Raw genomic sequence first — 13761 nt, forward strand, 5'->3', positions numbered from 1 at the left:
TCTGAATGCACTGTATTTGATCATGTGCAGAATTCGTTTGTAAGTTGTTTTCTCTCCGTATAACGAGATTGTGTGAACTTCTGGATGTGTTATTTCTTTTCAAAATTACTGACGAGTATTTGGAAGGTTTATTTTCCATCAGAGTTCTAAAAATATAATCATTTGTAGCATTTCTCACACCTGGCCTAACAAGTCAGTGGTATGGAAGGTGGAGTGTTGCAGGTTGAGTTCCCCTTTAATTATGACGTTTGGCGCTGAAGAAAGGTTTGATATTTAATGTATGATGCAAATTTAACTAGAACGGCCCTCAGTGGAGAGCAAACCTCCGCCTGGTTGGCCATATCACTCAATGGTGAAGAATCACTTTTAAAATTCTACTAGCCGGATCTGGATGCGGATCTTCACCAAAATTTAATCGATTCTTCCTTGTCACACACACACACAACCTGTCCACCAAGTTTCGTCCAAATCCGTCCATAACTTTTTGAGATATCCCACTATGTATAGTTTTGGCCCAATCTCTCGATGGTGAAGAATCACTTAAAAAATTAAATAATTCTCATATCTGATTCCATATTCAGATCTTCACCAAAATCCGTCCATAACTTTTTGAGATATCCCACTATGTATCGTTTTTGGCCCTATCTCTCGATGGTGAAGAATCACTTAAAAAATTAAATAATTCTCATATCTGATTCCATATTCAGATCTTCACCAAAATCCATCCATAACTTTTTTTGTCCATAACTTTTACGTCCATAACGGATTAGTCCTTGTCAGACACCCAACCTCTCCACCAAGTTTCGTCCGAATCCGTTCACAACTTTTTGAGATATCCTGCTATGTATCGTTTTTGGCCCAATCTCTCAATGGTGAAGAATCACTTAACAAATTCTAGTAGCCGGATCCGAGTCTGAATCTTCTCCAAAATCTAATCATTTCGTCCTTGTCACATACGCTACATCTCCGCCAAATTTCGTCCGAATCCGTCCGCAACTTTTTGAGATATTTTGTTCACAAATAAACAAACAAACGGACAAACGGACAGACAGGGGTGAAAACATAACCTCCATCCACCTTTGGTGGTGGAGGTAATGATGGAGATGACATGTTTGTGCTCATTTCACTTTGACAATCAACACTCAAATCAATAAGAATATTTATTAAGAATGTACAAACCCTTGTTCTCCTTGTATTAATGTATTATACAACTATATGCTAATAAATATGTTAAAGATTAAAAACTTCGATTCACCAATGGAGTGCTGCATTATACAGACATTCTCGGCTATTTGTTGTCAACCATGTGGCATTAAATTGCACCTCTTGATGCCACCACCGATCCGCCTGCAATGCGATATGGAGTTAGACATCTAGCATTCATGGTTGTCTACATTGAACAGTGTATCCGTGTCGGCCTTTCTTTATATGCCCGAGTCACTCTACCCCATACAATGAATGGCCAGCTGTATTTGTGATCAAACCAGGTGTCTGTCGTTTGTGCAGACTTTCATTAAATCTATGTTCAGATTATTGTCAAGGCATATTCAATCACAGGTACAAGGGCTTGCAGGAGAGCCTTGAGTTATGCCACCCAGTTATTAACTGTCATCCTGGTGTTTCACATACAAGGAGAGGTACCAATGTCTGGTGGACATTAATGATCCCATGGTGTCTTTTGGGAAGAAGTAGGCGAGTTATTGCTGCTCCCTGAATAAATCACAAAATTCCTGCCACCTTCAGTCAAACATCAAACCTGGCCATGCAGTTCGTGAAAGGCTTGGGCAAAATAAAACGTTGATCGAGCAACGCCACAAAAAGGTAGGACAAGTTGGAGCTATTAAAAAAGTAGCAGCAGCAGTAAATTCGATCTTTGCCAATGGTGCAGGGTGCTCATTTGGATGAGAGAGACAAAGAATGAATGTCATCTCCACTAGGCATTACCAGGGAGTTAGTTGGTTTTGGTGGGAGTGTGCAAAGGTGCCATTGATATTCACAAGTTTACTTCCTGGAAAAAAAAAAAATCTAAAGATATATATGTATATACAAACACACACACTAAACAAAACAACAGACCTGGCGACCTGATGGAGCGACACTGACCCTAAATGCGACATGATGCTGATGTGATGCACATCAATTATTCGATTCACACACACACACACCCACACACCTTGGATGGATCATGTTTTATATGGAGTGTAAGTTTTGTCAAAGCGCTCTTTGCTTGGTTTACAAATCCCGGACGAGATGCCATTGCAGACACAGGAAGTCAGGGCAGGAATTTGGAATTTGGCCAGGATGGCGGGGATAGCTCGCCTACTCTTCGCAAAACACACCGTGGGGTTTTTGACGTCCACCGAATAACGCCAGTTTAATGTCCTCTTCTCCGGCACGGCACAAACACTGATGAATGACGCTGCCAATGAAACACCAGGATGAGAGTTTACAGCTGGGCCAAGATTTGAACCTGGGCCAGACACCTCAAAAACAAGCGTGCATTCCTCTAGGCTAGTGGTTCTCAACTGGTGGTCCATGGTCCACAGGAACATTGTCCAAAGTCACATGGCAGGAGAAATAAATGTCAAACCAAAATGTTTGTTGTCTACTCTTTTTTATTATGTCTCAAAAAGGAGTCGGTGCACGAAAATTGTTTGATTGGACTGGTGGTCCGTGGACTGAAACGAGTTGAGAACCACTGGTCTAGGTCAATATATGTACACACACACACACACACACACACACATACACACATCTCCAAGTAAAAACGACCAGGGGCCAGTGTGCAAGCAAGGATGTGGAATGAGTCACAATCAAGAAGGATGAGCCCCAGTGTCTTCACTTTGAGGAAGTCGGAAGTCCTCATTGGCAATGATGCGGTATTGGATGTTCTTTATGAGGCCTTACACTGCAGACAGGTGGCACTAAAGTAGAATTAAAAGGTAACAAAATAAAACCATCATTGGAATATCCAGTTCAAATTAATGACTAGTGTCTTCTTCGGAAGTTTGCCTCCACTGGTGGTGGGGAAAAAGAGAAAGACAAATAAAACGTTAAGAAATACAGTTATACTCATGAAGAAATCCTAACCTCAGAATCTTCAAAAAACCCCACAATCCCACACTTACACTTCTCGTTTTTTTTCACCCAACATGACCTTTTCCCCTCGTTTCCCAAGACGAGCAATACCTGAGCATTCCTGTGGTGACATGGGTCTGACGATGACCTTGCGAAATTCAGTTATCCACGCGGCCTGCTCGCTGTCTGTCTCACAAGCCAAAACGTATTTACGATCAGGGGTAATAATGGTGATTCCATAGGCAAAGTGCTGGCCCACTGTTCCTGCGGGGCACCCTTCCTGAATGCTGTAGCCATGATCTCCACTACCCAGGAAAATCTCTCCTTTAGCAAAGGCATCCTGGTGGGGGGAGAACATCAAAAGGAAAACTCTGTCATACCATGTATATGTACCATGTCATATATCATATATCATGATATTGTAGCGGCTGCCGCTGAGTTTTCACAATCGCCTTGCACCTATCAAGGACGCGGAGCGATCACCATGCCGGGCTCGTCCAGGACGCCCAGGCCCGCGCTCAACTTGCCAGGCCTCAGTCGGGACGCCCGGGCATGCCCGGGCATGCCCGGGCAGGCTCGCCCTCAACTTGCCAGGCCGCAGCCAGGACGCTGGGCCACGCCCCCTGGCGCCGGGCCTGGGCAAACCCCCTGGCGGAATAGATATATATTGCTGACTGATAAACGGTTTTTCAGAGTGCCTGAGTGTTTGATTTCATTAAAGCAACTCAGATGAATTCTAGCTTTTTGTCGCGTCCATTCTTCCGATCGACGTGGGAGCCCCGGCTCCTTCATTGGTGACCTATCGACATAGACACGGCAGTCGCCCTTAAACTGCCTACCTTCTGGGAGGCTCACGCGGCGGTTTGGTTCGCACAGGCGGAGTCCCTGTTCGCCCTGCGAGGCATCACGGCCGACGACACCCGCTTCCACCATGTGGTAGCTGCGCTCGGGTCGGTTACCGCGGCCCGCGCCCTGAGCCTCCTCGAAAGCCCGCCAGCCGCTGACAAATACGGCGCGATTAAGAAGCTGCTCCTCGATGCTTTCGCCCTCCCATCGGCGGAACGCGCACGGCGCCTGCTCGATCTGCCTGAGCTCGGCGACACGCGCCCTTCCGAGCGCATGGACTACATGCTTTCACTGCTCGGCGAGCACTCTCCGGCATTCCTGTTCCGGGAGCTGTTCTTCCGTCAGCTGCCTAACCCGGTACGCCTCGCCCTGGCAAGCACGACGATCACAGATCCCCGGGCCCTTGCCAGAGAAGCCGACAAGATCTCCACCGCAGGACAGCGCATCGTAGCGGCGACATGGGACCCACCGCCGTCCGACGCAACACCCAGGGCGCCCGAGCACCCGGCACGGTCGACGGCCGAACTGCCGACGCCATTGGCGGCCGCTCTACCGAGCCGACCACCTCCGGCACGACGACCGAGGCATAGGTGCCACGTTGACCCAGAGGTCCATCAACGGGTGGTGCTTGACCGCAAAAGAACTGCGGTCCATTGTGGGCGGCCACAAAAATTGCGGTCCATATGGTGTATCGATCCAGGCAGCAAGCAGCGGAAGTACAGGCCCACAACTGCGGAGCCAGCACCTCTCTCTCCTCTCTCTCTGCCCCAAAGCCAGATCCTCGGAGGTGGGAGACAAAAGAAGACAAGTGAGTAAGGTGGTAAGGGCGCAAAAGTGCATGCAATACAAGGTAATGCACACTGGGGGCACATGGGAACCAGGTGAGACAGGTACATTCCTACCATACGCCCCCCCCCCCCCACCAGGTAACCTACATTGCCCCTCCCTTACCCCTTACTGTATCCACAAAACACAACACTACCCATAAACATCTACTTTACACATCAACAAACGTCCCTACTGTCTTCCCCGTTCCTCCCATAAACCAAATTCGTCTTCTCTCCCTCCTAACCAATCAAATTTGCCATTTCCAACTCTCAGCAAAATTTGCCATTTCCAACTCAACATCAAAATTTGCCATCACCAATTCATCATCAGTCCCTCCTAAGGAGGGAGAGATGGAATCACCCCAATGTCTCATCCACGTCGTGATGCGTCTCACAAATCCAAACAGCAATTCTCATCTCCTGCAACACAAAACAAAGAAAACACAGGTGTGGAGCCATCATCATCACCTCAGGTAAGTGGCTGCGTATGGTGCGACAGGTTCATCAATCCTAACTATTTCCTAAATGACTTTAACAACTTTACATTACCCGGGGTCTTTCTCCTGCCAAACCATTGGCCCTCATTACTCTATGTGGTTCGAAGAACCAAAATCCCATTGACCATCTGTGGTGCTGCTCAATTTGGGGTCTCACTCCCCCGATTCATCTCCCGGTGCCCTTGCACAATTTCTGGGCTGTGACGTGTAGCTCTCCCAGCAGGTCTACCCACCTGCACACCTCCACCACTGTAGTTGCCACCCGAGCTTACCTAGCTCCTCACCCTAACCTATCTAATTGGGGAAGGCCCCTCTTGGCTCTGTCACCCCTTGGTGCCCTCTGGCACTGGGCTACCCGGGTCCGTCCTCCGGATCCTCGGGCCCCATCCACAACTACTCTACCGGCTCCCAGAGCCCACCTGCGGCCTCACCTGGCCGACATCCTCACAGTGGTGGTGTGCCCAAACCAACTACACACACTAACAGGCTACACGCCCAGCCATTTCCACAACACTAATGCACCCATCCAAACATCATTCTTCCACCCGCACCACAGATGCCAATATTCAACCACAATTTACCTATACCCTCTACCTAACACTTACACTACCCGCCCCGGGTATCCGTGATGGGGGTCCACTCTTCCCCCATTCACACCTTCGCACCACGCACACCACTCCGTACCACTTACTCCAACTCTCTCCACACCACTCATTCTCTGCTCCATATATTCCACACACCTGTACTTGCACACCTGTGCTCTCATACTTGGTGCCGCCTGCACCCTTCTCTCCCCCAAGCGCATTCGCGCTGATCCACAACACTCACTACTCACCATGACACTCATCCGCAATGCTCTCTCATTCATCACTTGTACACTCACACACACCTCGGAGCATTGCCTCACCGATGCCTCATTTGAAGCTGCTCACCAGCACTTCCATTCATACTGCATCATCTGCTCTGTCTACTCCCTTCTAAAACTCGCGCTCCTCCGTCTTCCCTTACACTCAGCGCTCCCACGTCATTATCAAACACTAAGCTACTACGTCCCCACTACAGGTACCAGTCACTAACTAATCTTAACGTTACCTAATGTCATCTCTCTAGATCCCTACACACGATATATCCTAACCCTCCCGGGCTAGTTTTCACTGCCATCAACCCCATAAACTATAGCGCATTTGCCCCCATCATGGGAAGGGTGGCAGGGATGCCACCCTTACCCACCGGGCCCATTGCTCATCAATCCCCCAGTCCTCTGGCACTAATAAGCCCCCCTTATTCAGAGGTACTGGGTCCCGCCTCGGCATCTAAAGCCTCGGCAATCCAAGGGGGCGCCTGCTCGCCGGTGTAAGGCTTTCTAGTTTCCCGGGGTCTGGCGGGGGGGGGGTGTCTGGGGTCGGCTAACCCGCTCCCCCCTGGGCGGAGTTGAGGACCTCAACCGCCGGGGATCATCCCGGCGCGTGGCTCGACAGTGCCGCGCCAGGTGACCCAGACGGTTGCAAGTATAGCACCTCACCTGATAAGGTGCTTGTCTCTGGAATTCCAAATTTCCCCCCCTGAAGGTCCGAATTGGATTACCCGCTCGTGGTCCACCGCGGGCCACCTCCGGGGCCGCCTGCCATGGTCCAGATCCCGCCAGGCGCTGGTCCACCAGCCTCCGGACCATGCCCGCCAGGTCAGGACTCACGTCGTGGGCGGGCCCCCTAAGGGGTCCTCCCTCCATCGGGGGTCCCACCTGGCGGACCGCCACTGCATGACGCTCGCTCCCCCGGGCCAGGGGCCTCGCTGCTTCCCAACGGGCTGCAGCGTCAGCCGCCTGGCTCAGAGTCTGCGGGCGCCACATGGCGAGCTGTTGCCGGAGCTCAATATCCGGGAGGGCCTGGATAAAATGGTCCAGCACCAGGCTTTCCCGGGAATCCGCTGCCATGTTAGCATGTGCGATCCCCACTGCGCGGCGAATGTCGTGGGCAAGTTCCCCGATGGCTTCCTGGGGCTTGCGTTTTCGCAGCGCGAGCTGAGCTTTAACAAGCTCGCTCTGCTGTTCAATGCCGAATCGATTAATTAGGGCGTCGCGGAGGGCTGGCAGGGTGAGAGCACCCGGTGGTAATGCCATCAGCACCTCCGCCGCCGCGCCGCGCAATGCGGCCACCAGGTGTACTCCACCTTCGTCCTCACCCCAACCGTTGCCCTTACACACACAGTCAAACTGCGCCAGGTACGCTCGTAGATCACTCTTGCCGTCATACGGCGTGAGTGGGACCTTGTGGGACCACCTCGTATGCGAGTCGTTGCCCGCCTGCCGGACCCCGTGTGTCGCCCCTTGCGGGGTCAGCGCGGGGCCGAACCGGCCGGGCCCCCACAGTACATTACCCCCAAGGGGCTCCCGTGCCTCCCCTGTCCCTCTAAAAACTACCCCTGTTGGTGTCGATGCATGGGTCACGCTTCCGCAACCCGCTACCCATTCCATACCACCACAACCTTGCTCACTCACACCTCGCACCTCTCCCATCACCGGACCCTCTTGCTCGCACCCTCGTTCCATACACTCCGGACCAGCCATACACCTCACTCGTGGCCTCTCACGAACATCCGGGTCCATCTCGACCCCCAAGCTTATTAAATCACCTGGCGCATCATACGCACGACCATATTGGTCACCACTTACACCGGGTCCTCTTTCTCTTCGCTTCTCCTCCATCACCTGCGAATCCCTCATCCCGTTAATGAGCACATCATCACGATCCGAACACAGACTTTGGACCAATTATTTTACTTCCTCTTTTATCTCTTTCTTATCCTCTCTCCGTCGCTTCTTAATTTCGCTCACTCCTTCTTCCACTTCTTCTAATTTCTGCTTCACCTCCTTCATCTCCTCGTGCGCCCCCTTAAGTTCTTCCTCTAACTCCACCTTATTTTTTTCTATGTGCTCCCGCACCTCCCGCTCTTTAACCTCCATCACCTCTACCACCTTGTTCATTTTCCTCGTCAGGTCCTCATGTACCGTCTGACACTCTTTTTTAATTACCCCTACGTCCTTTTTCATCTCCTTCTGTGTTGATTTTAAACCCTCTATTACCGCTGTGTTCTTCTTTACCTGGTCCCCCAACTCCTTTTGTCCCACTGTCAGCTGTTCTACTCCCAGCGTCAACTCCTCTATACCACCTTGCAATTTTACAGTCCCCTTTCTCACCTCCTTCTCCATGCGCTCCTCACAGTGCCTCACCTCCTCGCGCACTCCTCCGACCTCCTCACTCACACCTCTTCTGATCTCCCCTCCCATCACTTGCATCTCCTGCCCAGATGCCACCCTCATCTGCTCCATTTCCTCCCTGTGAGCATCCAATTTAGTTTCTACCCCCATTCTGACCCCCTCTATCTGCTGCCCCATTTGTTTAACTTCCCTTTCCGCTTGGTCCCTCATGTCCCTCAATTTGCCTTCCATACTGTTTTCTAACCCCTCTAACCCCTTTTTCATCCCTTCCATTTGATTCTCTTGAGCGGCCATTCTGTTTTCTACCCCCGTTAACCCCTCCTGTATTTCCCCTAATCTATTGTCTAATCCCTCTATTCTACTCCCTAACCCTCCGATCTGGGCCCCCATTCTTTGTTCTAACCGTTGGCTATTGGCCCCCATGTCCTCCCTCAATTTCTCGCTATTGGACCCCATGTCATTCCTTAATTTCTCGCTATTCTGGGCCAACAGGGCCCCTATTTGCGCCATGAGGACTTGCATGTCCATCGGCGGCACGGGTACCGCTACCGCAATCCCATGCGCGGCGCCGACCTGTTGTTCGCGCTCCTCTTCCCCATGCCTAGCGCCGCCATTTTGCGAACCTGCCGTCCTCACTGCTTCGCTCACCTCATGTCCCTCAATTTGGTCCTGGATCGACCCTGCCTCACTCTCCTCTACCGGAACCCAGCCGTCTTGATCTCCCATAGCGCGACTTTCAAAATTCGGGTTTTTGTAAAACAAAAGCAATTTCGGTACTTTATAATTTTGACCAAATTTTGTCTAGATGTTTTTGTTTTTTTTTAGATTTGGTTCGGGCCTCGTATCCCACTCCTCGACACCAGTTGTTACGGACCGCGGCTTGGATGTTATTTACCGAGCGGAGGTAACCGCGGCCGAACAGTTGTTCCCCCTTTCTTCCCGACTCACCCGATTCACCCAGACGTTGGCCAAATCGCGCTATGCCAAATCAATGATAGAAAGGACACGACGACTGGGAAAGATGAAAGGACGCAGTACAGTTCTCAAGACCTCCGGAGGAGGGTATAATTACAGTGGTGGAGAAAAGGGGGTAGATTACAAGGCAGAGTGAGGTAAAGACACAGAAGAGATGGGCACTTAAATACAGTCTTATCTTATCCCAGACAGACCACGGACAAACGGACAAGGTAGACTTACACAGGAATTGATGGCAGGGATGGACAGGTAGGTCGATGGCACAAGGTGCACCTTGGCTCGGGGACAGGATAAACACAGTCCAAAGATGCAGGGAGGTCTCACAGCGCTCGGAGGGGACGTCTTGCTTTCTCTCAGCTCGGCACGCATCTGACGTCACCTCTCTCTCTACTGCGCATGCTCCACGGGGAGTGACACGCCCTCGGCTGGTTGGTTCCGCCCCAACGGGGGCCGGTCCGCCGCTTCCATTGGGTGCGGGGGTTACCGGGCCGCCCTTGACGAGGAGCCGACAGGGAGCCCCTGTTTGGTAACCCCGTCGAGCACATGTCCGATGGCGTATGTTTGTTTGTTTAAAGTCTTACACTTATGTTAGTATGATTCTACATGCTGCCCTGTCTTCCAGCAAGCATTGAGATTGGTTTTAAATACCTTCAGTCAGTGCAGTATACTGTTTATTCTACCAGATGAGCGCCAGGGGTATTGCTCGTTGGGAAGGCCTGGTGCCCTCCCACCACTCCTACCAACCAAGCCGGATTGAGGACGCGCACTCCCTGCGCTCGTTGTTGTTGTTGTTGTTGTTGTTGAAGAGAACTGTGAGGAAGAGCTGCGGGGAGGTATTGGGAGGTCCTAAACTTCCTAACGGTGCCATACAATCACATTCTGGTGCAACGAAGGGTCAGAATTAATGGAAAAGAATCCTTAACTGACATAGACTAAGAATAACTAGCAAGATGTCCTATAGTTGTCTTACATGAGATGCGGTGGACCTGGATGCGACATTTAATGGGGGAAATAGGGGGAGGTCGGGTCTACAGAGTGTTGTTTACAGAAAATGTGACTAGGGAATGGGGGATTGGGGATTGGGGAGAGTTGGGAAGTATTGAGGAAATAGGGGAATATTTACAAGCGGATATGGATGGATGCAAATCCCATATCCACAACAATATCTAGTTTTTTGATATCCACTTTTGGCCAGTTTACTATTCCGCAGCTGTACTGCAATCTGCAACACTGGTACAGCTAGTTGGTTTATGATTTTGTTTCTTAGGTGAGATATATTTTCAGGATCAGCCTCGTTCTGCACAGATATTCTTTGGTAATTGTTTTGCGCATTTTTTTATGACAAATTTGGTCACTCCGAGGTATTTGTACTCCAAGGTATTTGTAAGATGCTTCGTTGTCTTGCTCTTTTATTTTTGTATTTGGCTCGATTTTTATGTTATCCATTTTTGTTGGTCTACCTTGCATGAACGTGCACTTGGCACACTTATCTAGGCCAAATTACATTTGTATGTCGTCAGAGAACCAATTCACCAATTTCAGTTGTTCTGTCAATTTTTCTTCGTTCGATGCAAAGGGCAGAAAGTTGTTCATGCACAGTAGATGTGTCACCTTTCCTGTCTGTTTGGACATTCTCTTATTGGATGTTAGGGTGTACCCATGTCCTTGCTCATTCATGATGTTGCCCAGTGGGTCCACAAGAAGGCAAAATAGGAGTGTGGAAACACTGTCTCCCTGCAAGATCCCATGTCGTATCTTCACTTCTGGTATTTCCATCTTTCCTTCCGAGTGCTGTAATATCAATGTGGTATTCCAAAGCTCCATTGCTTTTTCAATCAGTTTGATTGTTTGGGGGTTGTTCTTGTACAGGTACATGCATTTTATCATCCATGAATGTGGGTCACATGGACGATTTGGTTCTTCCCATTTTTACAATTTTTGTGTATGGCCTCGCATATTAGTGGGTGGTCTATTGTTCTATAGCATCCTCTTTTACATCCCTTCTGTTCTAGCTTTAGCCGTCCGTGTTGTGTTTGGTCATGGTGCATCATTTATGTGATTATTCCCGTTAGAAGTTTGTATGTTGTTGGTTGTCATATGTTATTGGTCGATATTTGTGAGTTAGTTGGGTTTCTTCAGATTTTGGAATGAGAAAGGTGTTACCTACTGCGAGCCACTCAATCATTACCTTTTCCTCTCAGATAAGTTCATTGAATGCTCAAGTGTGTGTGTTACAGATGTAGTGCACTTACCCTTAAGCTGTCATGACTTTCTTCCAGGGTGTAAAAACGTATAAAATCTTATTTTTCAATGCTCAAAGCTCTCAATATCTGCCCTGAAGGAAGCTACAGTGCATTCAGAAAGTATTCAGACCCCTTCACTTTTTTCACATTTTGTTATGTTGCAGCCTTATGCTGAAATCGTTTAAATTCATTTTTTCCCTCATCAATCTACACTCAATACCCCATAATGACAAAGAGAAAACAGGATTTTAGAAAGTTTTGCAAATTTATTAGAAAGAAAAAACTGAAATATCACATTGGCATAAGTATTCAGACCCTTTGCTATGACACTTGAAATTTAGCTCAGGTGCCTCCCATTTCTCTTGATCATCTTTGAGATGTTTCTACACCTTGATTGGAGTCCACCTGTGGTAAATTCAATTGATTGGACATGATTTGGAAAGGCACACACCTGTCTATATAAGGTCTCACAGGTGACAATGCATGTCAGAGCAAAAACCAAGCCATGAGTTCGAAGGAACTGCCTGCAGAGCTCAGAGACAGGATTGTGTCGAGGCACAGATCTGGGGAAGCCTACAAAAAAAATTCTGCTGCATTGAAGGTTCCCAAGAGCACAGTGGCCTCCATAATTCTTAAATGGAAGAAGTTTGGAACAACCAGGACTCTTCCTAGAGCTGGCCGCCCGGCCAAACTGAGCAATCGGGGGAGAAGGGCCTTGGTAAGAGAGGTGACCAAGAACCCGATGGTCACTCAGGCTGAGCTCCAGAGATCCTGTGTGGAGATGGGAGAAACTTCCAGAAGGACAACCATCACTGAAACACTCCACCGATTTGGGCTTTATGGCAGAGTGGCCAGACGGAAGCCTCTCCTCAGTGAAAGACACATGAAAGCCCGCTTGGAGTTTGCAAAAAAGCACCGAAAGGACTCTCAGACTCTGACAAACAAGATTCTGTGGTCTGATGAAACCAAGATTGAACTGTTTGGCCTCAATTCTAAGCGTCATGTCTGGAGGAAACCAGGCACCGCTCATCACCTGCCCAATACCATACCAACAGTGAAGCATGGTGGTGGCAGCATCATGCTGTGGGGGTGTTTTTCAGCAGCAGGGACTGGGGGACTGGTCAGGGTTGAGGGAACAATGAACGGAGCAAAGTACAGAGATATCCTTAATGAAAACCTGAAACAGAGCGCTCAGGACCTCAGACTGGGCCGAAGGTTCACCTTCCAACAGGACAATGACCCTACGCACATAACCAAGACAATGTAGGAGTGGCTTAGGGACAACTTTGTGAAGGTCCTTGAGTGGCCCAGCCAGAACCCTGACATGAACCCAATCGAACATCTCTGGAGAGACCTGAAAATGGCTGTCCACCGCCAGTCCCCATCCAACCTGACAGAGCTTGAGAGGATCTGCCGAGAAGAATGGCAGAAAATCCCCAAATCCAGGTGTGCAAAGCTTGTCGTGTCATACCCAAGAAGACTCGAGGCTGTAATCGCTGCTAAAGGTGCTTCAACTACGTACTGAGTTAAGGGTCTGAATACTTTTGTCAATGTGATATTTCACTTTTTTCTTTTTAATAAATTTGCAAAACTTTCTAAAATCCTGTTTTCTCTTTGTCATTATGGGGTATTGATTGTAGATTGCTGAGGGAAAAAATGAATTTAAACGATTTCAGCATAAGGCTGCAACATACAAAATGTGAAAAAAGTGAAGGGGTCTGAATACTTTCTGAATGCACTGTATTTGATCATGTGCAGAATTCGTTTGTAAGTTGTTTTCTCTCCGTATAACGAGATTGTGTGAACTTCTGGATGTGTTATTTCTTTTCAAAATTACTGACGAGTATTTGGAAGGTTTATTTTCCATCAGAGTTCTAAAAATATAATCATTTGTAGCATTTCTCACACCTGGCCTAACAAGTCAGTGGTATGGAAGGTGGAGTGTTGCAGGTTGAGTTCCCCTTTAATTATGACGTTTGGCGCTGAAGAAAGGTTTGATATTTAATGTATGATGCAAATTTAACTAGAACGGCCCTCAGTGGAGAGCAAACCTCCGCCTGGTTGGCCATATCACTCAA

This window comes from Myxine glutinosa, chromosome 5 (genome assembly GCF_964187855.1).
Source record: "Myxine glutinosa chromosome 5, kmMyxGlut1.1, whole genome shotgun sequence".
Taxonomy (NCBI): Eukaryota; Metazoa; Chordata; class Myxini; order Myxiniformes; family Myxinidae; genus Myxine; species Myxine glutinosa.